At 44.0% G+C, this 21,955-nt stretch overlaps 1 long non-coding RNA gene across 9 annotated transcripts in view; it reads right to left on the reverse strand.

Annotated features, from left to right (window-relative positions):
• Window positions 1–21,955, reverse strand: part of LOC124098120 (uncharacterized) — a 272,483-nt gene that overhangs the window by 149,581 nt on the left and 100,947 nt on the right. For 6 of the 9 annotated variants that reach the window (XR_009227560.1, XR_009227559.1, XR_009227558.1 and 3 more), the window contains one exon: window positions 10,072–10,911. The exons of 2 other annotated variants lie outside the window; for them this stretch is intronic. This is a non-coding gene — a long non-coding RNA (uncharacterized LOC124098120). Of the gene's footprint in view, window positions 1–4,994; window positions 8,441–10,071; window positions 10,912–21,955 lie in introns of those variants that run through there. One more of the 9 variants, XR_006853473.2, reaches the window with a different exon arrangement.

A 21,955-nucleotide genomic window follows, 5' to 3' on the forward strand; every position in this document is an offset into this window, starting at 1 on the left:
TTGGGCCTGGCCTGACGGAACAGAAGAGCTGGTGATTGGCAAGTGGTATGTGAATCTGTGCTGCTGGCTCTGCAGAGGTTGGTGCTGACCTGGAAGCTTCTCCCTTCTGTCTCCCACGCAGCCAAGCAATGCCTGCTTTGAGAAATGAGGGAGCTGCTGGATCTGGAGAGAATTAACTTCTGGTGTGGCTCTGCCCCTGTGATCACGGGAGTCCCTTCCTCTACCTTCTCATTTCGTATCCCCAGGGTCCAGGCCTAGACATATTGAAATGAATGGAGTTAGGATACAAGATAGAGACCCAAACTGACATTTGAGCTGTTCTGAAGGTCTGGTCTAGCCAGATGAGCCAAGGGGCCCAAGTGGTATCTTCTTCTCCATCCATAGGGACATCCAATAGTGCAGACCAATCCCAGCAGCTCAGGAGGCTGAGGCAGGAGGATCACAAGTTCAAAGCCAGCCTCAGCACATTAGTGAGGCCCTAAGTAACTTAGCAAGACTCTGTCTCGAAATAAGAAGTAGAAAGGGCGGGGGATGTGGCTCAGTGGTTAAGTGCCTTTAAACTACCTAAGTTACAAATGAAGCAAACATTATTCAAAAGTATTTTAGTAAATTTTAAAACCTAGTCTGACCAATAAGTAAAGTAATAGGACTAAGCCAGGCATGGTGGCACATGCCTATAATCCCAGTGGCTCAGAAGGCTGAGGCAGGAGGATCGCGAGTTCAAAGCCAGCCTCAGCAACTTGGTGAGACCCTAAGCAACTCAGTGAGATTCTGTTTCTAAATAAAAAATGTAAAGGGCTGGGAATGGGGCTCCATGGTTCAATCCCTGGTTCAAGAAAAAAAAAAGTGTTTTAGAATCATATAGTTCAGAATGGGACCCTGGCTCTCGCATTTGCTATGGATAGCTTTTTTTGTAAAATTGTATTTTATCATCTGAGCCTGGTTTTCCTCATCTTCAAGGAAAAAAAAAAGTGTCCAATTTGCCTTCCTGGGGCTTAGTGAGGACGAAAGAGACTCTGTTACCAGGGCAGGCAGGGAACTCCAGAAGTGTTGGTTGGCAGCTAGCTTGTCACTTTTCTGCTGAGTGTACCATGATGTATTTTCTTTGGCCCCAAAAATGCTGATGGGAGAAGACAAGGAGAAATGAGGGAGGAGCAGGGAGGAAAAGAGAAAGGGAAATGAAGAAACCTCACGCGGGTCCTTGCCTGGGAGTGCGCCTTAGGAAAACGGGGCCTCGCAGCTGTGGTTCCGAAGCAGCAGTTCAAGGGGATTCTCTTCACTCCATAGAGTTGCCACAGGCTTGTCTATTTGATTTTTTTCCCATTCGCAATCTGAGTATTAGGCCCATTTTTAAAAGCCATTGGCGCCTCTCCTAACGTAATTGCTGTGGAAACGACTCTGTTTTCTGCCATTCAGACACTTCATGATTGGTCTTCACAAGGGCCCAGGAAGAGGACCATGGAGGCTCACAGTCAAAGCTCTGCGCCTCACTCTAAGGGCCCCCAAGATCCTGCCCCAAAGCCACCTCCTTGACATCGCAATCCAGCTGCTGAATCAGAGATACAAGTGGGGAGATGGATGGGGAGTCAGAAGAAGACTGCTAACCCATGGAGCTCCTGGCATCAAAGACAACCTGTAGATCGAAGCCAAGAGAGAATACCAGCCTCCAGATGTGTGGGGGGCCTTGCTCTCACTAGACAGCGCCGTCTCAGGAATGAAAAATCTAGGCTGTCAGGAAGGGACCCTCCTCTAATCTTCTGAGGCACTGCTGATAAATGGTGGTTGGCTTGGGATGACAGCAGGAGGGTGAGTGGGTGGACTCACAAAACTAAAAGGGAGAGGGGTGCGCAGCGGGTAGAGCACTACCCAAATGCTGCTCAGAAGCTCACAGATGGAGGTGCCATGCTGTCCCGGATGTCCCCACCCACCTCCACTGCTGCGGGACTCAAAGCCTTTCTGCAGACACTATCACACCACCAGCAACCGTCTCGCTGCATGTGACTTTTATGAAAAATGTCAAGACCTGTCTATTTACTTTTCTTCCTGAGCCACGGCTGACTCTCCCTGTACATTATCCAACAGGACAGTTGAAATCATGGCGGCACTTGGGGATCACTGGGGAATCCTAGGTGCAGCTCAGACCTCAGGGAGATTGAGCCTGAGTGTTTAGGAGTGAAACGCAGATCTCAGGATTTGTTTTAAGTTTCCCAGGTGATTCTAACATGAAACTAGGTTTGAGAATCCCAGTGTTTTAGTAGGTGTTTTCGCTGCTTGCACCAAAAGACCTGACAGAGACAATTAGAGGAGGAAAAGTTTGGTGCTCATGGTTTCAGGGCTAACTCCCTTGTTCTGGGCCCAAGATAAAGCAGAACATCATGGCGGAAGTATGTGGTGGAGGAAAGCAGCTGGGGACGTGGAGCCAGAGCAGAGAGGGCTCCCATTAACAAGGACAAAATATACAAACCTCAAGGGCATGCTCCCCGTGCCCCACCTCCTCCAGCCACAACCCACCTGCCTACATCACCACCCAGCTAATCCCATCAGGGGATCAATGCACTGGTTAGGTTATGGCTCTCATAACCCAATCATTTCACCTCTAAACTTTCTTTCATTGTCTCCCACAGGAGCTTTGGGGGGGACACTCATATCTAAACCATAACACAAAGTCAGAGTTTAAAGGTGGTGTGAGGGGGATGGGGGTGAATAGACCTATCACAATCTTGAAAGGACTGATGCAGGATTCTCAGTGCTAACCACTCCTTGCCTTGATCCATTGAGGGAAGCAATAGCTAAGTTCTCAGGTGCTGTTTTGCATATTTTATGAAACATTTTATGTAAGATCAAGTTTGCCTAAAGTAAGGATAAAGTACCCCAGAAGAATAATGGTAGATAAGTCCAGAGCCCTGATCTTTTTAAATCATCCCAAGCATTGATGTCCACATTATCTGCACCAGATACAAGTTGCTAATCATGATGATGAGAACGATGTTGATAACAACATTAATAATGTCATAAACATCAAGCACAACTAGCATTTCCCATGTGTCCTTTGGCTATGTCCATGTTAGCACTATATATATATATATATATATATATATATATAAAATCATCCTGTAAACACTGAACTAAATATTTCTAGCAATTTCTTACTGTGGCTGAGATTGAAAAGGGTTAAATAACTTGCCCGAGGTCAGACAGCTAACATGTGTCAGAGGTAAAGCTTTAAGCCAGGGATGAAGTCTCATTTGGCACACAAAGATCAATAAAGTAGATAAGGTGACAGAGTGTCCCACTTTTCAATTAAATTTTTACTATTATATTTTGGCATCACCAAAAGTATCCCCGTAATAGACCCTTGATGCTTTCTATAAAATATTTGCTGAGTTAGACATCTTCCTGCCGTCTCAGACTGGTGTGGAAAACAGAAACTTGATGGTTAGAACAAAATATCCAGAGGAAGGTGCACCCATTCACAACAGCCAAACTGTGGGACCTGCCTGGGTGTCTGCCAACAGATGATGGATAAAGCCAATGTGGTATATATACACAGTGGGGTTGTATTCAGCCATAAAGAAAAATGAAATCACATCATTTGTGGGAAAATGGGTGGAACTAGAGACCATCATATTAAGTGAAATAAGTCATCATATTAAGCGAAATAAATATTAAGCGAAATAAGAAATAACTCAGAAGGTCAAGGGTTGTATGTTTTCTCTCATAGGTGGAAAGTAGAGAGGAAAAAGAAATATAAAAGTGAGGGTGGATCTCCTAAAAATCAAAGGGAGATCAATAAAGGAAAAGGACCAAGGGGTGGGCATCGGGGAAATGCTGAGGAGTGCTATTGGCCAAATTATATCACTATATAGGGATATGTAGCAACAAATCCCATCAATATGCACAACTATAATGCACCATTAAAAAAATTAGGATAAAGAAAAGAGAAAGGTACAGGAAAGGCTTCCATATAGAAAGCGGTATTTTGGGGGAAGGCTTTGAAGATGGAATAGGAGCCTGCCAGAAAGAAAAGGAGAAACCATGCTCAAAGGAGGGAAGAGAAGGACCAAACCCACAGAGTGAGAATGTGAAGCATTCTTGGAGCAATGATCAGCCCACTGGGATGAGGGATTCTCAGCAGGCAGTGTGCATGGGGGTCACCTGGAGGCTTGTTAACCCAGGTTATGGAGTCTTCTGATGAAGGAGGACCACGTGGGACTGAGAATTCTCAGGTGCTGCTGATACTTGGTACAGACCCGTGGCCTAGATAAGATAATTATCTGGAACCCTCCTCCTCCCATGGCTTGGGCTGGGGGGCGAGGAGGGGGATGCCAGGGCCAGCCTCGAAGCCAAAGAAAATTCCCTGGAGAAGTCAGGGTTTCTTCTTTTCCTGCGAGGAGGAGCGGTGTGGTTAAATTTTACTGTTGGTTTTGGGAGCATTCATACTGAAACTGTTCAGTGGGAGGAAACGGGGAAACCACAGCTTGGAACTTCAATGAGGGAACCTAGGATTTTATTGCATTTCTGCCCCCTCCGTGCCCCTATTCACAGGCCGGGAGGGCCTGAGGCCAGAGGAGGCTGAAACACACTAGTTCTTTGTTTTGCGCGGGAGGGAGTGTGTCCAGTTTGCAGAGAAGTTGGCATTTCTATAGTTCTTCCTCCATCTTGGGCTCCTGGGTCTGCTGACCCACAGGTGAATTCTGTCTTTATCACTAAGAGGATCCATGGATCACTAATGCCCGGCCTCCAGCCAAGAAGGAGTGTCCTCCTGGGGAATGGAGGGGGCATGGGAATACTGGGCTCTGTTGGATGGAGACAGATGACAGCCTTGGAAATTCTTCCTGGCACTTCTAATTCAATTACCAGGCTTTGCTTCTTTCCTTTTCCAAGATGGAAAAAACCTCGGCTGTATCTGCTATTGTTCTCCAGCCCCTTTAGATGGGATGACTAACCCTGAAAGGTCAACCTCTGATAATGGAAGCCCAGCCCCCACCCACCCACCTAGGACAGAGCCAGCCAGATCCGGGGGTGTGTTTACCTAATGGCTGAGGAATGTGAGGCTTCTCGCCCCAGATCCCCCCTCTGTGCCAGGATGCCTCGCCAGTTCAGAGTAACAGCTGTGCCTTCCGCATTCCTGGTCAGGGCCCTGAAAGGCCAGAGGTGTAGAAACCCCTTCACTGCCGCAGGAGGGAGCGGGAATCCCCGAGATAGGGAAAGGGGACAACACCAAGACATTTGGATTCTGTGTTCCACCTTTGTTTTCATTGATAATGTGGCTCTCCATTCCTCTGCTCTTGTCTTCTGAGAAACTTCTAGAAGCCCACTTAATAGTCCTAGAGACTTTCAGTCTTCATTCCAAGATTATCATTTCCCGGCTGTCCACCAGGAAGGAGGAGTCCGAGAATGGTCGTCGAGAAGACAAATACCACCCGATTCCAGGTGGCCCATTGTGGGGAGTCCCTCCTGAGGCGTGCACTCCGTTTCTTTGGGGGATGGATCCGTTATTATCAGTGTTATTGATGAGACTCTGGATTCCTTTCCAGAGACGAAGTGCTTCTGTCATCATGTCTATTACCCCTCATGAGAAACCCAATTAGCAGAGATTGCCTCAACAGAGGAGACTGATTAAATTCACAGATGGATTGCAAAACCACCTTGGGAGTTATGGAAAATGAATTTCACTGTGAAACTATCTTCAAAAAAAAAAAAAAAAAATCAAGCTGTGAGCTTGCACCTTGAATTATCCATCTATAACAGATCATAGAAATACCCAGAACCTTCCGTGCAGTTTTCTTATCTCCAGAGAGGCTCCAAATGCCTCTTCCAGGCTCATAGTACCTCCCCCAGGGTTAGGTGATGGGTTCCATCTCATGGGACACAGGGGGACATTCTGACATGGCAATAAAGCCACGTCAGACAGAGGCCTGCCAGAGTTGAGATCAAACAAGAAGACTGTCTTTTGCAAATCTTGTTCCACTGGGCAGGGAATTTTAGTTGGGTCTGTTTTAGTTGGGTCTCAGAAAAGTTGTTAAGTAGCAATGATGTAAATGTGATCCAGTTCCTCCTAGAAACAGGGACAGCAGCAGACATGGTGGTGCACATCTGTCATCCCAGCGGCTCAGGAGGCTGGGGCCCGAGGATCCCAAGTTCAAAGCCAGCCTCTGCAACTTAGTGAGGCCCTAAGCAACTCAGGGAGACCCTGTCTCTAAATAAAATACAAAATAGGGCTGGGGATGGGGCTCAGTGGTTAAGCGTCTCTAGGTTCAATCCCCCGGTACCAAAAAAAAGTGGGGGGACAGCAACTAATGGTGCATTCCTGACCCCAACCCTGATGCCCCATAAATCTCACTTTAAATCTCCTAAATTTCAATGAGGATATTAGAAACAGACACCACAGATACACAAACATTAGGTAAACACATTTAGGTTTCTTATTCAAGGCAACATCTACCAAATTGTTTCCTTCCAAACACTAACTTCCTAGGATACTCTGGAATAAGAGGGTTTTTTTGTGGTAAAATTGGGACAGTGCTTTATGCTATGTGCCCCTTGATTCATAATCTTTGTTAACATTTTAGTAAGTGCTAACAGTTAGTGAAAATCTACCTGAGCCAAGCATCAAATACTTTTAGATTGGGTTCTTTCTTTCTTTCTTTCTTTCTTTCTTTCTTTCTTTCTTTGGGGAGGTGGTGATTGAACACAGGGGCACTTAACCATTGAGCCACATCCCCACCCTATTATTATTATTATTATTATTATTATTATTATTATTTATTTTGAAACAGGGTATCACTCGGTTACTAGAGTCTCAAATAATTGCTGAGGCTGGCCTTGAACCTGTGATCCTCTTGCCTCAGCCTCCTGAGCCGCTGGGATAACAGGCATGTGCCACCATGTCCAGCTACTTTTAGCCATTTTTATCTAATCAATCTTCAAAAAGCACTGAGGTAGATTTCATTAATTCCATTGTGCACATGAGGAAGTTGAGGGTCAGCGTGGCCAACTGAGATATCCAGTTAAAGGTGAAGCCAAGTTTCAAATCCACTCTCATTGCCAAGTCTATGCTCTGAACCGCTAAGCTGTATCATCTTGTCACCAACATCTTTCCACATGCTCTTAATGATGTACTTTTTTTTTTTTTGCACTATTGCTTTTTTTTTCTTTTATACAACGGAGTCCATTCCTTAACAGTCAATCATCGTTTGCGGCTATCTCTACTTCTTTTTCATGTCACTTCATGGGACCTGCTTGGTGTCACTTTAGGTAATAGCTTCCCCTAACGTCAAGCTGTTCTGCTCCTGTCTCACTGGGCCTTCGCGTGTGCGTTCGTGGACAATCACTGGATAAACAAAGATGTAGGGAAACAGGATGGAGCTACGTTTATTTATCCTGCCTTTGGCAGGAGAGGCTTTTTCCGCAAAATGAAAGTGTGTAAAAAGTAAAAGTCGGATTCAAAAAAATAATAATGCTGAGGGTGATTAGTTACTTGGGGTGTTGTGTGGGAATGAGATTTCCTGCACCGTTGGGATCTTAATAAGTAGGTAATAAGTTACATTGTAGAAGAGAGCAGGAGTGGGGAGACTTTGTATTCTTTGGCTTCATACTAAAAAAAGAGTGGACTGAATTTAGGAACCGGGTGTGCGTGTGTGTGTGTGTGTGTGTGTGTGTGTGTGTTTCTGCTGATGCTCTTATCAATGCATATACTTGCTCAGGAAATGGGTCTTTGAAGGGGGAAGAGGGAAGAATGACAGTCATTAGCAGTGACTTTCTCTTAGCAGGGACAGAACCAAACGTGGCGTCCCCGTAAGATGGTACACAGTCTGTCCTCCATGCTAATCCCCTCCAGGCTGCTGGACTTTGGTGAAGATGGCTTCCGTGTCCTGGGCTGCATCCTCTGAGAGCACACGCCCCCTGTCTTTGCTCCCATGAGATATCAGGGCTAATTTATTGAGCAACTACACTGGACCTAGCTTCCCTGTCCTTCACAGGTCAGATGCCCCGTGGGTCTTGTGTGATGTTTGTGTGGACTTGTTGTCTTGTTGTTGTTTTGTGGCTGAGACTGTGCCAAACATTCTCTGTGGGTCATCTCCCTAGCTCCTTCCATCTCAGAGACAGACTTATAAAGTGCCAACTGTCATTAGCTGTAGTTGACAGAAGCGCACACTGGGTCGCAGAGAGGAGAAATGGCTCATTCAAGGACAGAGAACTGGTGAGGGCATAGTGGGGACACTCTGCTCACTCCCTGGAACCCTACCGTTTGCCCCCTTTCCAATCAGCACCGATTGCTGCCTCCTACCTTATAAGGTACGTGGGTGGGCGCTGCCCCGCTGCCGCCCTTCCCTTCTGATAGACGAGGTGGTTTCTGTTTCAGAAATGTTTGATCCATGCATTAAAAGTGAGTTTGTGAGTTGTATTACTAGCCAGATAAGTGGGCCCTCCAGAGTTGCTAAGAAGATAAAAAATAATAATATGTTTTAGGGAAAATCCTAATTATATGACTATAAATTATTCTGGGTGAAAGCGATGTTGCCTGTGGCCCCAGCTGACTTCCCCGCAGACTACCTCTGAGGTATCAGAATGTGCTGTCTAGTTCTCCAGACTTACCCAAAAAGTGCTGAAATTGTTCTGAGGTTCCACTCCATTCTTTGAAATAAAACACACAGTGAACCAAGTTCAGATCATGTCCCCATTAGGAAAATACAAAAAAACAAGATGAGAGGTGGAACCAGGTACTTGGCTTCCTTCTACCAAAAGCTCCAAAAATGAAGCCACAGCTACTCAGCAAAAGCAGAAACGAGTGACCCGACCATGGGACACGGAGGACCCTGACACACACTCTTCCAAGTGAATGATGTGACCCTGGAAAAGCTGTGTGGTGTGTGATTCAGACTATGTGACACTCTGAGAAAGGAAGGACTAGGGACAGAGGAAAGATCAGTGCTGGCCCAGGGTTGGTGGACAGACAGATGGAGGGAGGGAGGGATGGATGGACACAGGGAAGAGAGATGGGTGGACAGATGGAGGGAGGGACAGACAGGCAGGAATGGACAGATGAAGGGAGGGATGGACAGACAGAGGGAGGGATGGACAGATGGGGGGAGGGATGGACAGAAGGAAGGAGGGATGGAAAGAGGGAAGGAGGTATGGACAGACAGAGGGAGGGATGGACAGATGGAGGGAGGGAAGAAGGGAAGGATGGAAGAAGGGAGAGAGGAAGAAGGGCTGGTTGGATAGAGGCATGAGCAGATGGACAGATGGACGGATGGAGGGATGGACAGATGGAGGGAGGGATGGATGGACAGTTGAAGGGAGGTATGGATGGACAGAGGGAGGGATGGACAGATGGAGGGATGGACAGACAGACGAAGGGAGGGAGAATAGTTAGACACCGGGGACCTGGGGACTGGGAGACTCCTCTGTGTACTGCTGTAGGAACATGTCACCATATTTGACAAGATCCATAAACTGTACCATGTAAAGAGTGAACCCGAATGTGAACTCGGGGCTCCAGTGCATGACGACATGGCCCTGTGGATCAGCACAGGCACCACACTCACGCAAGACGTGGTGACCGGGGCGACCAGACAGGGGAAGGAGGGGAAGAAGGGATCTCTGTACTGTCCCTTCCATTTTCCTACAAGCCTCTGACTGTGCATGAGGTTGTCTTAATTTTAAGAAAAATTAAGCAGAAGAGGATGAAGCTGCTTCTCAGCATCACAGCCTCTCCCTGGAGGACGGTCCCCTCGTGGGGACAGTATTCTCCATGCATAATGACAACCCAGTGCTCAGGCAGTGACAACCGAGGAATACAGGAAAGGTCAATTTAAACGTCTCAGTGGGTTGGAAAGACAAAGGCCACTCTGTCTCCCCAGTAGAATCCATCCCATGGAACCCAGAGATGGCAGGAGATAAAACAATCCTCTTTATCACCGGCAGATTAGCCCGCAAGAACATGTTCTCTCTGTTTATCCTATAGGATCCTGAGGACAAAGGACCTTTTGTCCCTCCACCTGCCAGGGAGAAGGAGCCCAGGACAGAGGTGGGGGCATGTGAGGCCCTGCAGTTCAGATTTCTTACCTGCCTCTCCGATGGGACATTCCGTCTCATAATACGCCTTCCAGTCAAGAGAGACTGTGGAGACCAAGGAGCCCGAATACAGAGAGAGGGCAGTCCCAGCCTTACTTGAGGACAATGATAGATTATAAAAATGTTGTTGGAGAGAAGTTGAAGAACTCGTGGCATCTTTTGGCTTTTGGGTGACATTGAGCTACTGGCTCTCTATGGGTCTTGCTGCTTCTCTTTCCTTAGTTTTTGCAAAGTCTCAGGCACAGGGTAGAGGCTTACCAGAAGCTTGGAGGATAAATGAACCTCAGGGACTTTGCCAGAAGAAAACAGAAAAAATGATCCATCAGGATGATTCCAGGTACTTGTTCTTTTGTGGACACATTTATTAATGGCTTCCTTCATCCTAAACTCTTGCTCAGAATGGGATCTGTTGGTTTTGATTGCCTTTGGGGCAACCGACATTTGCTCTCTTCTTCTTTTTCTTTTTTTTTTTTTTCTTTTTGTTCCTGGGGATTGAACCCAGGGTTACTTAACCACTGAGCCCCATCCCCAGACCTTTTTTATATTTTATTTAGAGACAGGGTCTTGCTAAATTGCTTAGGGCCTCACTAAGTTGCTGAGGCTGGCTTTGAACTCACAATCCTCCTGCCTCAGCCTCCAGAGCCACTGGGATGACAGGCATGCACCACCACACTGGCTACTTTTCCCTTTCATATTGGAATTGAGTCCACTGTTCTTCCGTGTCCTTCAGGTTAGAATTCAGTGGGGGGTGATTCTAACTGGGCGATGGTCTGTCCAGAGTCTCACCTGCTTCTCTGGGCCTCATCTCAGCTCCAGATGGACAGAGGACATCTGAAATGGAAAGCAGAATTCAGCTGTGTGGAGCATTTTGCTGCACCATGCACTGAAAATTATTCTGAATTAGAGGAAGTTGGCACGAGGCAGAGTTCTGCTGAACAGATTGAGACATCAGGGAACAAGCCCTTGGGCAGTGCCTGGCCCACATTCTGAGGACATGGCCCAATGCCACTGTCCCCCCTCACTCTCCAGGCTCCCTTATGTCTAGGAGTGGACCACAAGCTAGGGCAGCTTGGATTGCAAAAATAACCTCCATTCGTGGATGGATTGTGGGGAGAAAGAAATTTTCTCTGCAACTTTTTTTCTACCTTAGCCACCAAATCTAATAGAAACTAACATCTCTGAGCTACATGGTGCTGATTCTCTCCTGCCAACATTCCTTCCACCACAACCCGACATGGTAGTTCTTATTATATCTCCATCTTACAGTAGAGAGAATAAGGCTTAGAAAACATGCAGAATCTGGACAACCCTATTATAATCTCCATCCCAATAGGTCCTATCATAATCCCAATTTTACAGTAGAGGAAAATAGGGCCTGGAAAACTTCCAAAATCTGGCTTGGCACGGTGGCATATGCCTGTCATCCCTGCAGCTCAGGAGGCTGAGGCAGGAGGATTTCAAGTTCAAAGCCAGCCTCAGCAATGGCACACCACTAAGCAACCCAGCAAGACCCTGTCTCTAAATATAATACAAAATAGAGCTGGGGGTGTAGTTCAGTGGTTGAGTGCTCCTGAGTTCAATCCCCTCCCCATAAAAGAAGAAAACTTCCAGAATCTGGAGACTCCTATTATAATCCCCATCCTAATAAGTCCTGTTATAATTCCCATTTTACAGTAGAAAGAACAGGATTCTTGTAGAATCTGCCATCAATTTCCGATCAGGATTCAGACCAAGTTCGGGGACCCAGGTTTTCAACCATAATATAATACACCTGGTCATTGGCTAAAGAAACGTGAGGATGAAATCTGTACCAAGATGGGAGCCTTACTACCATTCAGACTGCTGGAAAAACAAAGGAGGAGGAACAGAAGAGACTTACCCCAAGTTCAACAGCAAGTTCAAGAAGCGGGTACTGGGATCAGGTCCCCGAGCATCAGTTCCCAGTGCAGACCCTCTTGCTGTGGGGTATGCGTCCACAGACATTCATCAGGTACCATGGTTACAGACACATCAGCTATTACACTTCTAAGGCATTTCCAGACCACGCAGTGAACTGCAGTGTTCTGAGACTATGTCCCTCTGCCCTTGGGGTTCCAGGACCTCCCCACCATTCAGAAATCAAAGATTTAATGTCTGGCCCTACAGGGGTCACCCTGCTCCTTGCCGGTGGCCAGTATCCACCCTGAGGGGTCAAGGCCAACATGAGTGCTTCATTGACACAAAACCCAGCACAGGTGATGGGTATGTTGTGGGTGAATGATGGGATTTACCTCAGTCATGGACACCATTGTCCCAAGGAAAAGAGGAAGACAATGTCAACTGCCAACTGTGCCCAAGACAACGGGGAGGTCAGGTGGAGAGGGGAGGTCTCTCTGGCTTCTGGACCCCACTTGAGCCTTTCCATCTCCTTTCCAGGCAGCATTCGAGGGCACGGGGGACAGATGCCCTCCCCTCGGAGAAGCACCTGAATGGTCTACAGGAGGCAAGATGGGGTTTTCTTCTTTTGCCTTCCTTACTTCTTTTTGGAAAGGCCGAACCCTCTCTATGTCATGAGAGCTGGTCTGACGAGTGGGACATATAAGAAAAGAAATACTCGCCACCATTGAGGGACATTCAGGCCCATGATCCTCTTGAAGTTCATGGGACATAGAAGCACACATCCACTCTGTGGGTTTCTGGAGACCAAATAAGGTCCATGTAGCCACTTTCTGACCTTTAGAGGTGGAGAAAGGCATTGCTAAAGAGGAGGGGCCAAATGCACAGAATCTCAGCATGAGACAGCTGTGATTGCTGGCCACTCAGAAAACCATCTGGATCTCGAAAGCCTGACTTCCTGAGCTGAGGGGTGGCAGAGAACTAGGTGAGACCACTTCAGTAGATGTTCCTCTGTTCTGCCTAACCAGGGGACAGGAGTCTACCAGGATTTATAGATCAACTAATTCTCAGGTAGGATTCAGTATGAACATCCATCAAGAACATTCTTTTAGCCAGGCGCAATGGCGCACACCTGTAATCCCAGCAGCTTGGGAGGCTGAGGCAGGAGGATCATTCAAAGCCAGCCTCAACAAATTAGCGAGGCCCTAAGTAACTCAGCAAGACTCTGTCTCTAAATAAAATACAGAAATAAAATACAGAAAAGGGCTGGAGTTGTAGCTCAGTGGGTAAGCGCCCCTGGGTTCAATCCCCAGTGCCAAAAATAAATATATAAATAAATAAAATAAAAAATAACATTCTTATATGGACCAGAAATGTATTTCAGTGGTAGCCCCAACTTTCTGGTATTCTGCCTGAAGTAAGAGGTATCACACACAATGATCCATGGGAAGACCCGAAAACAACCCTTCACATTTGACTAGTGAGCTCCTTCCTGGCCTCTGGGTGTTAGAGTCCACGTCACTGCCTATTCTAGCTGCTTCTGCAGACAGAGTTACAATTCCCATAGCACCTTACAGCTTCCTTTTTCTGGTTCTTGTTACACTTTAAATTATTTGGCTGGTGCCTGTTCCCCACCTAGACCCACAGCACCCACAAGGGCTGAGACTGTTCCTCTTACAGTCAGACCCCAGGGCCCCAGCAGGGCGTTAGTTTCATGGTGTTCACCAAGTAATGACTGGACATCGTAAGACCCTGATGTTAAGTCTTACCTATTTAAGGAGGGCTCTTAACTTATTATGGGGAAAAGGCACTGGAGAAGACATGAAGTCATCCACACACACATCAACCTCTTCAGCTTCACCCACTCACAGAACATTCTCCTCACCATTTGACACAGTTAGCTCACTCCTCAGCATAGGCCCAAAGGACTTAAAATCAGCCTACTACAGTGACACAGCCACATCAATGTTTACAGCAGCTCAATTCACTGAGCTGAGCTATGGAACCAAACTAGGTGCCCTTCAACAGATGAATGGATAAAGAAAATGGGGTATATATATATACCATGGAATATTACTCAGCCTTAAAGAAGAATGAGATTATGGCATTTGCAGGTAAATGGATGGAACTGGAGACTACCATGCTAAGTGACATAAGCCAGTCCCCCAAAACCAAAGGTAACCAGTTCTCTCTGATATGCAAATGCTAACCCACAATAAGCTGGGTAGATAATAGAAGTTCATGAATAGACAAAGGGGAATGAAGGGAAGGGAGGGGAATGGGAACAGGAAAGACAGTAGAATGAATGGGACAGAACTTTCCTATGTTTGTATATGAACGCACGACCAGTGAAACTCCACTTCATGTTTACAACCACAAGAATGGGAAGTTATACTCCACGTATGTATAATGGTCAAAATCTACTCCACTGTCAGTACATCTAAAAAAAACAAATAAACAAAAACATTCTCCAGGTTCGTCTTTTCTTCTTTCCCTGTGTCTCTGAGCATCCTCTCCTACACGATGATGTGTGGACATTCTCTGCTCCACGTTAGGGAGACTGTTTATTGTAATAAGCAAATCAATCAATTCTCCTCATCATCCCCAAGTCTGCGTTCCACCAGTTGGCTCTACTAAAACAAAAGAGCCTCTGCTCTGTTCAGTTATCACCCGGCACTGGCTTCAAGCAAAACCACCTTGGTGACATTTAACAGCTAACTGCAGTCGATTTTGATCATGCAGAGTGATGTTTTGCTTTGTGTCTGGTTCTGTTTGACTTGTGATTCTTTATATCTAGCTTTATATGACGTATTTACATGGCACTCTATGAAGTCAACATGAGAGCACTGCAATTTATTTTTCTTCAACAGAAACCTTACATTTGAGAATCTTTATGGGAGGCTCCCCAGAAAGACATGATATTAGCTAAAAGCCTTGAGCAGTTAATAGTTAAATAGTCATCAGCTCGACATGGCCTGTTTTAAGGCGTTCCATGAAAGACTTACTAACCACAAAGCAAAAACCTACAGTGGGTACGTGAAAGAAGAGCACGTGTATCTATAACCCACTTTTGTCTCATTTACTGTTGCCAAATGGAGTAATACCTTCCAATAATCCTTTATTCCTTTGTTGTTTTTTTTCCTGTACCTCGGATTGAACCCAGGGGCACTTAACCACTGAGCCACATCCCTAGCCCTTTTTTATATTTTGAGACAAGGGCTCACTGTATTGCTTAGGGCTTTACTGAGTTGCTGAGGCTGGCTTTGAACTTACAATCCTCCTGCCTCAGCCTCCCCAGCCTCTAGGATAATGGGTGTGAGCCAACACACCCAGCTAATACTCTTTTATAATTACCAACATATGAAGCCATTTGACTATAAGTCTTGGGGTTATTATATATGCCTTTAAACCTTATGTTGTTGACAATGATGGTTCTACAATTGTTATAACTTATGGCCTGTCTTTTTTGATTGACACTTATTCTTCCTACTTACCTTTTTGTGCTAGAAGATACCCACCTGCCTTTGCAGAGCCCCTGAGCTCCCCCACTTAAATTTTTGAGGAGACCACTAATGGTATCTTTCAAATCTAGTGACTATTCACTCATTCTTTCTTTTTGATATTTTACTTTAACAAAAATACAAAAACTTAATTTATACCTTTTACATAATATATTTTTATTTTTAATTTTAATTTGTTCTTTGTAGGTATGCATGACAGTAGAGTGTACTTTGACGTATTCTACATGCATGGAGTATAACTTGTTCTAATTAGGATCCCATTCTTGGGGCTGGACATGATGTTGAGTTTCACTGGTTGTGTGTTCATAAATGAACACAGGAAGTTTACGTCTGATTCATCCCACTGTCTTTCTTATTCCCATCCCAAGTTAATGTATTTGAAATGTATAGCTTCATTTCATGTGGATCATTGAGAGATATAACAAACAGCTTTCCCTTATATTCTATGAAAAATATCTAGAAGTATTTTTACTTACAAAAGTGGGTTGCCATCATAATAAATAAAATCATCATCTATTGCAGTCTTGAAACACTGGCATGATATGATGTTAAGCATTTCATTCATGTTATTTCATTTTCCCTGCATAATTTACACAATGATTTAATTCAAGTTGTCATTCTACAGGGGCTCAGAGTGGATGGTCGTTTGTCCGAAGTTTGGGAGCGCTAAGATTGAACCCCAGTCTGTCTGCCTTTATCAGCTTGGCTCACTGGCCTCTCTAAATCCTTTGGATGGTCCCTGCCTGCTTTATTTACTGGGTTTCAGTAAAGCCAAGCTGTCCCGAGTTGCCAGATGCTCCAGTATTTATGGACCAACACAACAGGCCGAGGCTGGCAGATGATGGCACAATGCTTTATCACTGGAATTTTTACTTTATACTGATCGAAAGTGCTCGAGTTAATAAATAGACCTTGTTAGATATATATTTTATCTAACATCATTGCTGTGCCCATTAAAAAAAAAAAAAAAAAACATGATGGCACCGGAGTCAGGCTCTTCTGAATCATTGTTCAGATCAGGGTCATTAGCATGTGTGTTTTTCCACAATGTCATTCTCCGAGTCAATGAAGGCCCGGTTGGCAGAGCAGTCCTTAAACAAATGTTCCATTCTGGAAGTTTCCTTCCAAGCTGCTCTCATTCTTTCCACAATTTTTAATATGTATGGTTTGGCGGTTCTTTAATATTATTTTTTTAGTTGTCGATGGACCTTTATTTTTATTTATTTATTTATTTATCCACAGTGCTGAGAATCAAACCCAGTGCCTCACACACGTTAGGCAAGGGCTCTGCTATTGAGTCACATCCCCAGCCCCATATATGTATGGTTTTGATGTGTACGAATAGGCAAAGTCAACGCCTCTCATTGAAATATTTAAAAATTCACATCTTAGAGTCCATAAAACATGGCATTATGATGTCTCTTATAGACCATGTTAAAAACGAATCAAGCATCATAAATTTAAGGTACATTTTATAGTACTTCGGTTCCAGTGGGCCTCTGGACCCCATACCAGACCTCAGCCTGCTATGGATGTTTAGAATGCATTTATGTTTTTTACATTACTTACATTATCTTCATTTGTTGGATGCTTATGATCCATCAGGGTTTGGTCCACAGTCTTTGCATGTTCCTTAAGTCATCCAATACCAGAAAAGCATACCTTGTCCCCTTGAAGTAAGGTTTTGAGAATTCAGACAGTTTGTCCAAAGTCACATTGCTTCTTTTTAAAATTTTTTTAATTTGTTCTTTTTAGAAATACATGACAGTAGAGTGTATTTGACATATTCTACATACATGGAGTACAGTTATTCTAATTAGGATCCCATTCTTGTGGTTGGACATGATGTGGGGTTTCCCTGGTCGTGTGTTCATATATGAACATGGGAAAGTTCTGTCCCATTTATTCCACTGTCTTTCCTGTTCCCATCCCCCTCCCCTCTCTTCATTCCCCTTTGTCAAAGTCACATTGCTTCTTAAGTGGCCAAGCCAAAATTGGACTTCAGTACGTCTGACACCAAACCCCAGGCTACTAACTACTGTGCGATATATTGTCCACATAAACACAGATGTTGGTCGTGTAAGAACTGGCAACTGATATTAATGATCCTGATGTGCTATGTAATAAGGCATAAAGGAAGTAATAGGCTACTTCCCCTGGCTTCCCTCTGCCTGCCCGCAAGTATATAAAGCATCATGAACAGGGATTTCTATCAACTTCTCTCCCCAAGGCCAAATATTAACAATAACCATTCAGGGACTGATCTGGGGCTAATGGGCCAATATTTTTTTGTAGCCTGGCCATCTTGCTTTAAAAGATTCTGGGAGTTATCTATAAAAAATGACCAAAGTCCTAGTCGTCTTTCAGGTCTCTTATAGGAGGTAGGTTTATATATTCTTTTTTGAAACCAATAATCAGAAAATTTCATTTTGGCAAACATTGGACAGGAAATTAATGTTACTTCCTTCCCATGTTTATAGCCCACGGTATGAAAGAAAGGAATATGTGTACTTGTTTTATGCTGTACCCAATGCAAAAAGATTTCATTATTTAGCTGCTGCCCTATATGGCCAGTTATTTTGCTTTTAAAAAGAAGAAAAATGCAGTATTTGAGGAGAATTGGTTCCAGAACCCTGCATGGATATCCAAACCTGAAGGAGTTGAAGACCATTATATAAAATGGTGTAGTATCTGCATTGAACCTATCCTCCTGTGTTCGATCAACCCTGGATTAGTTATCATACCTAATACGATGCAAATGCTATTCTTCAATAGTTACTATGCTCCGTTGTTTAGGGAAAATGATAAGAAAAAAACTCTGTACTGGTTTAGTACAGACATGAACATTTTTATTTTTTATTTGTTCTTTTTTGTTATACAGTGCGGTAGAGTGCATTTTGACATATTATACATATATGGAGTCTAACTTCCCATTCTTGTGGTTGGACATGATGTGGAGTTTCCCTGGTCGTGTGTTCATATATGAACATGGGAAAGTGATGTCCATCCATTCCACTGTCTTTCCTATTCCCATCCTCTCCCCTCCCTTCATTGCAGGTTTAAAATCTATGACTGATTGAATCCTACAATGCCAAGGGCCCGCTGTAATCTCAGGGGACCTCTGATCTTATTTTATAATCTGGAGGTCGGTGGTGCACATAGCTAATCCAGGGGTTTAAAAAATGTAGAAGAACAGGTTTATAAGGGTTGGTCATGGGTTTTGGAAACCTTCATTTCAAAACTTCCCATGTGGTGGCTTGCAATACTCAGCGTCCAATGATTTAGTCCAGGGATTTGGAAGCAAGAAGAGGATCGTGTCATTTCTAGAGTTTGTGAGCCCAGAGTTTGTTGGGAAAACATCAGTTTCAACTGAAAAGGCTTTTAGACAGTGTAAACCAATGCCTAGTCTCGTCAATGCCAATGTCAATATCTAGTCAAATGGGTCACATGGTATGAGAAGCACTGCGTGTTCTAGCTCCCAATTTCCCATGTCTCCATCTGACATCACCTTCACCCTTCTGTGAAATCATTCTTGCCTTTTCCCTCTTACTTGGTCACTTTCTTGCATTTATCTTTAAAAAAATTTTTTTAAATTTGTTCTAGTTATACGTGACAGTAGAATACATTTTGACACATCCTACATAGATGGAGTATAACTTCTCATTCTTCTGGTTTTATATGATATAGAATCACTCCAGTCATGTGTACAATAGGGTAATAATGTCCGATTCATTCTACTATCCTTCCTACCCCTATATCATCCCTCCCTGTCTTCATTCTCCTCTGCCTAAACCCAAGTACCTCTATTCTTCCCTAGCCACCCTCCCTTATTGTGTATTTGCAGTCACATATCAGAGACAACATTTGGCCTTTGGTTTTTTGGGATTGGCTTATTTCACTTAGCATGATAGTCTCCAGTTCCGTCCATTAACATGCAGATGTCATAATTTCATTCTTCTTTAAGGATGAGTAATATTCCATTGTGTATATACACCACATTTTCTTTATCTAGTCATCTGTTGAAGGGCACCTAGGTTGGTTCAGTAACTTAACTATTGTGAATTGAGCTTCTATAAACATTGATGTGGCTGCATCACTGTAGTATGTGGCTGCAGATTATAGACATGTGCCATTGCACCTGGTTCCTGTAGTAAGCTGGCTTTAAGTTCTTTGGGTATAAACAGAGAAGTGGGACAGCTGGGTAAAATGGTGGTTCCATTCCTAGTTTTCTGAGGAATCTCCATACTGCTTTCCAGAGTGGTTGCAACAATTTGCAGTCCCACCAACAGTGTGTGAGTGTGCCTTTTCCCCACATCCTCACCAACATTTATTTTTGCTTGTATTCTTGATGATTACCATTCTGACTCCAGAGAGCTGGAATCTCTGTATAGTTTTGATTTGCATTTCTCTCATTGCTATAGATGTTAAACATTTTTTTCATACATTTGTTGATCGATTGTATTTCTCCTTCTGTGAGGTGACTGTTTGGTTCCTTGGCCCATTTATTCAGTGGGTTATTGGGTTTTTTTGGTGTTAAGTTTTCTGAGTTCTTTATATATCCTGGAGGTTAATCTTGCATTAATCTTTGAGTCTACTAATTCTGCCAGGATGATGACCCCCCAACCTCCCTACTGCTCTTCACCCCCAAATGCCAATACTTCTAGCCACTTCCATGGCACAGCTAGGAAACAGCCTCACCCTCCACCAGATCCAACTGGCCCCTTTCTGCCTCTGCTCCTGCTGATGGTGAAGCCAAAAATCTAATCATAGCACTCCCTGGCTTAAGGTCCTCAATGACTTCCGGTGGTGTCAAGATAAGGTCCCAAGTCCACTGTGTGGCTTACAAATCCCCAGCAATGAATCCTATCTCCTCCCCCATGCCCCATTTCCTGGCCTCTGTCACACGGAACTACTTTCAAAAACTCAAACATCTCACCCTCAAGCCCTTGTACATGGGGTTTCTCTGCCTAAGATATTTTTATTTTCAAGTCCAAAGTTCGATTTTGGCATCCTCTTGAGTTCCCAGATGCCCAGGCTGGTTTCTTGTCCCATTTCCTGGGCTTGTTTGCCTTTTTTTTTTTTTTGCTTTTTTTTTGGGGGGGGGGGTTACCAGGGATTGAACCCAGGGACACTTGACCCCTGAGCCCCATCCACAGCCCTTTTTAATATTCTCTTTAGAGACAGGGTCTCACTGAGTTGCTTAGTGCCTCGCTAAGTTGCTGAGGCTGGCTTTGAACTCCTGATCCTCCTGCCTCAGCCTTCTGAGCCCCTGGGATTATAGACATATGCCACTGCACCTGGTTCCTTTTAAAATTCTTAACCTGTTTCTAGACTTTTTTTAAAAAATTCTTTTTTATTTGTAGACAGACACAATAACTTTTTCTTATTTATTTATATGTGGTGCTGAGGATGGAATCCAGTGCCTCACACATGTTAGGCAAGCGCTCTACCCCAGCCCTCTTTTTCTAGACTTTCAATGCATATTTTCTCTTTATAACGTGAGATGTTTATTTTTTTCTTAAGAAACACAGATGCACAGAATCAGATTAATCATGATCTCTGTTTCACAATACAGTTGTCACTGGTCCTTGTGTAACCTATTTCTATTTATTTTGCTGGTTAGTTTGTACCTTAATCAGGATCGCCACATTCACCAGGCAAAACAAAAGCCAATATCTTCACAGAAAGCCCTGGAATATAACTCAGTGGTAGGGCATATGTTTAGCAGTGTGATGCCCTGGGTTCAATGCCTACCTCTGAAAAGGAAAAAAAATCACAGTACCTATATCTACTCATACAGTACGTCCATTTTTAAAAGAAAAATTTGGCATCCTTCTATCTGAATCTGCTTAACATGATCACCATTCTCTTACTGTGTAAATAGTTTAATTGCTTCTTTCATCATACGTTTACACACACACACACATATTTTTATTCTTACTAGTTATATCTGACAGTAGAGTGGTTTTGACATATTATACATACATGGATCATAATCTCTCATTCCTCTGGTTGCAAATAATATAGAGTTACACTGATCATGTGAAACATGGGAGAGTTATGTCTAATTCATTCCACTGTCTTTCTTATTCCCATCTCCCCTCCCTTCCCTTCATTCCCCTTTGTCTAATCCAGTCTCTACTCTTATTGTTTTAGCATCTGCATTTCAAAGATAACATTCTGCCTTTGGTTTGGGGGAACTGGCTTATTTCACTTAGCATGATAGCCTCCAGTTCCATTCGTTTACTGGCAAATGCCATAATTTCGTTCTTCTTTAAGACTGAGTAATATTCTATTATGAATATGTACCACATTTTCTTTATTCATTCATCTATTGAAAGGCATCTAGGTTGGTTCCACAGTTTAGCTATTATGAATTGTTCTGCTATAAACATTGATGTGGCTGTGTCCCTGTAGTAGGCTGATTTATTCCTTTGGGTATAAACTGAGGAGTAGAATAACTGGATCCAATGGTGGTT

This window comes from Marmota monax, unplaced genomic scaffold (genome assembly GCF_021218885.2).
Source record: "Marmota monax isolate L192 unplaced genomic scaffold, Marmota_monax_Labrador192_F-V1.1 WCK01_AAM20220418_F8-fsc00042, whole genome shotgun sequence".
NCBI lineage: Eukaryota > Metazoa > Chordata > Mammalia > Rodentia > Sciuridae > Marmota > Marmota monax.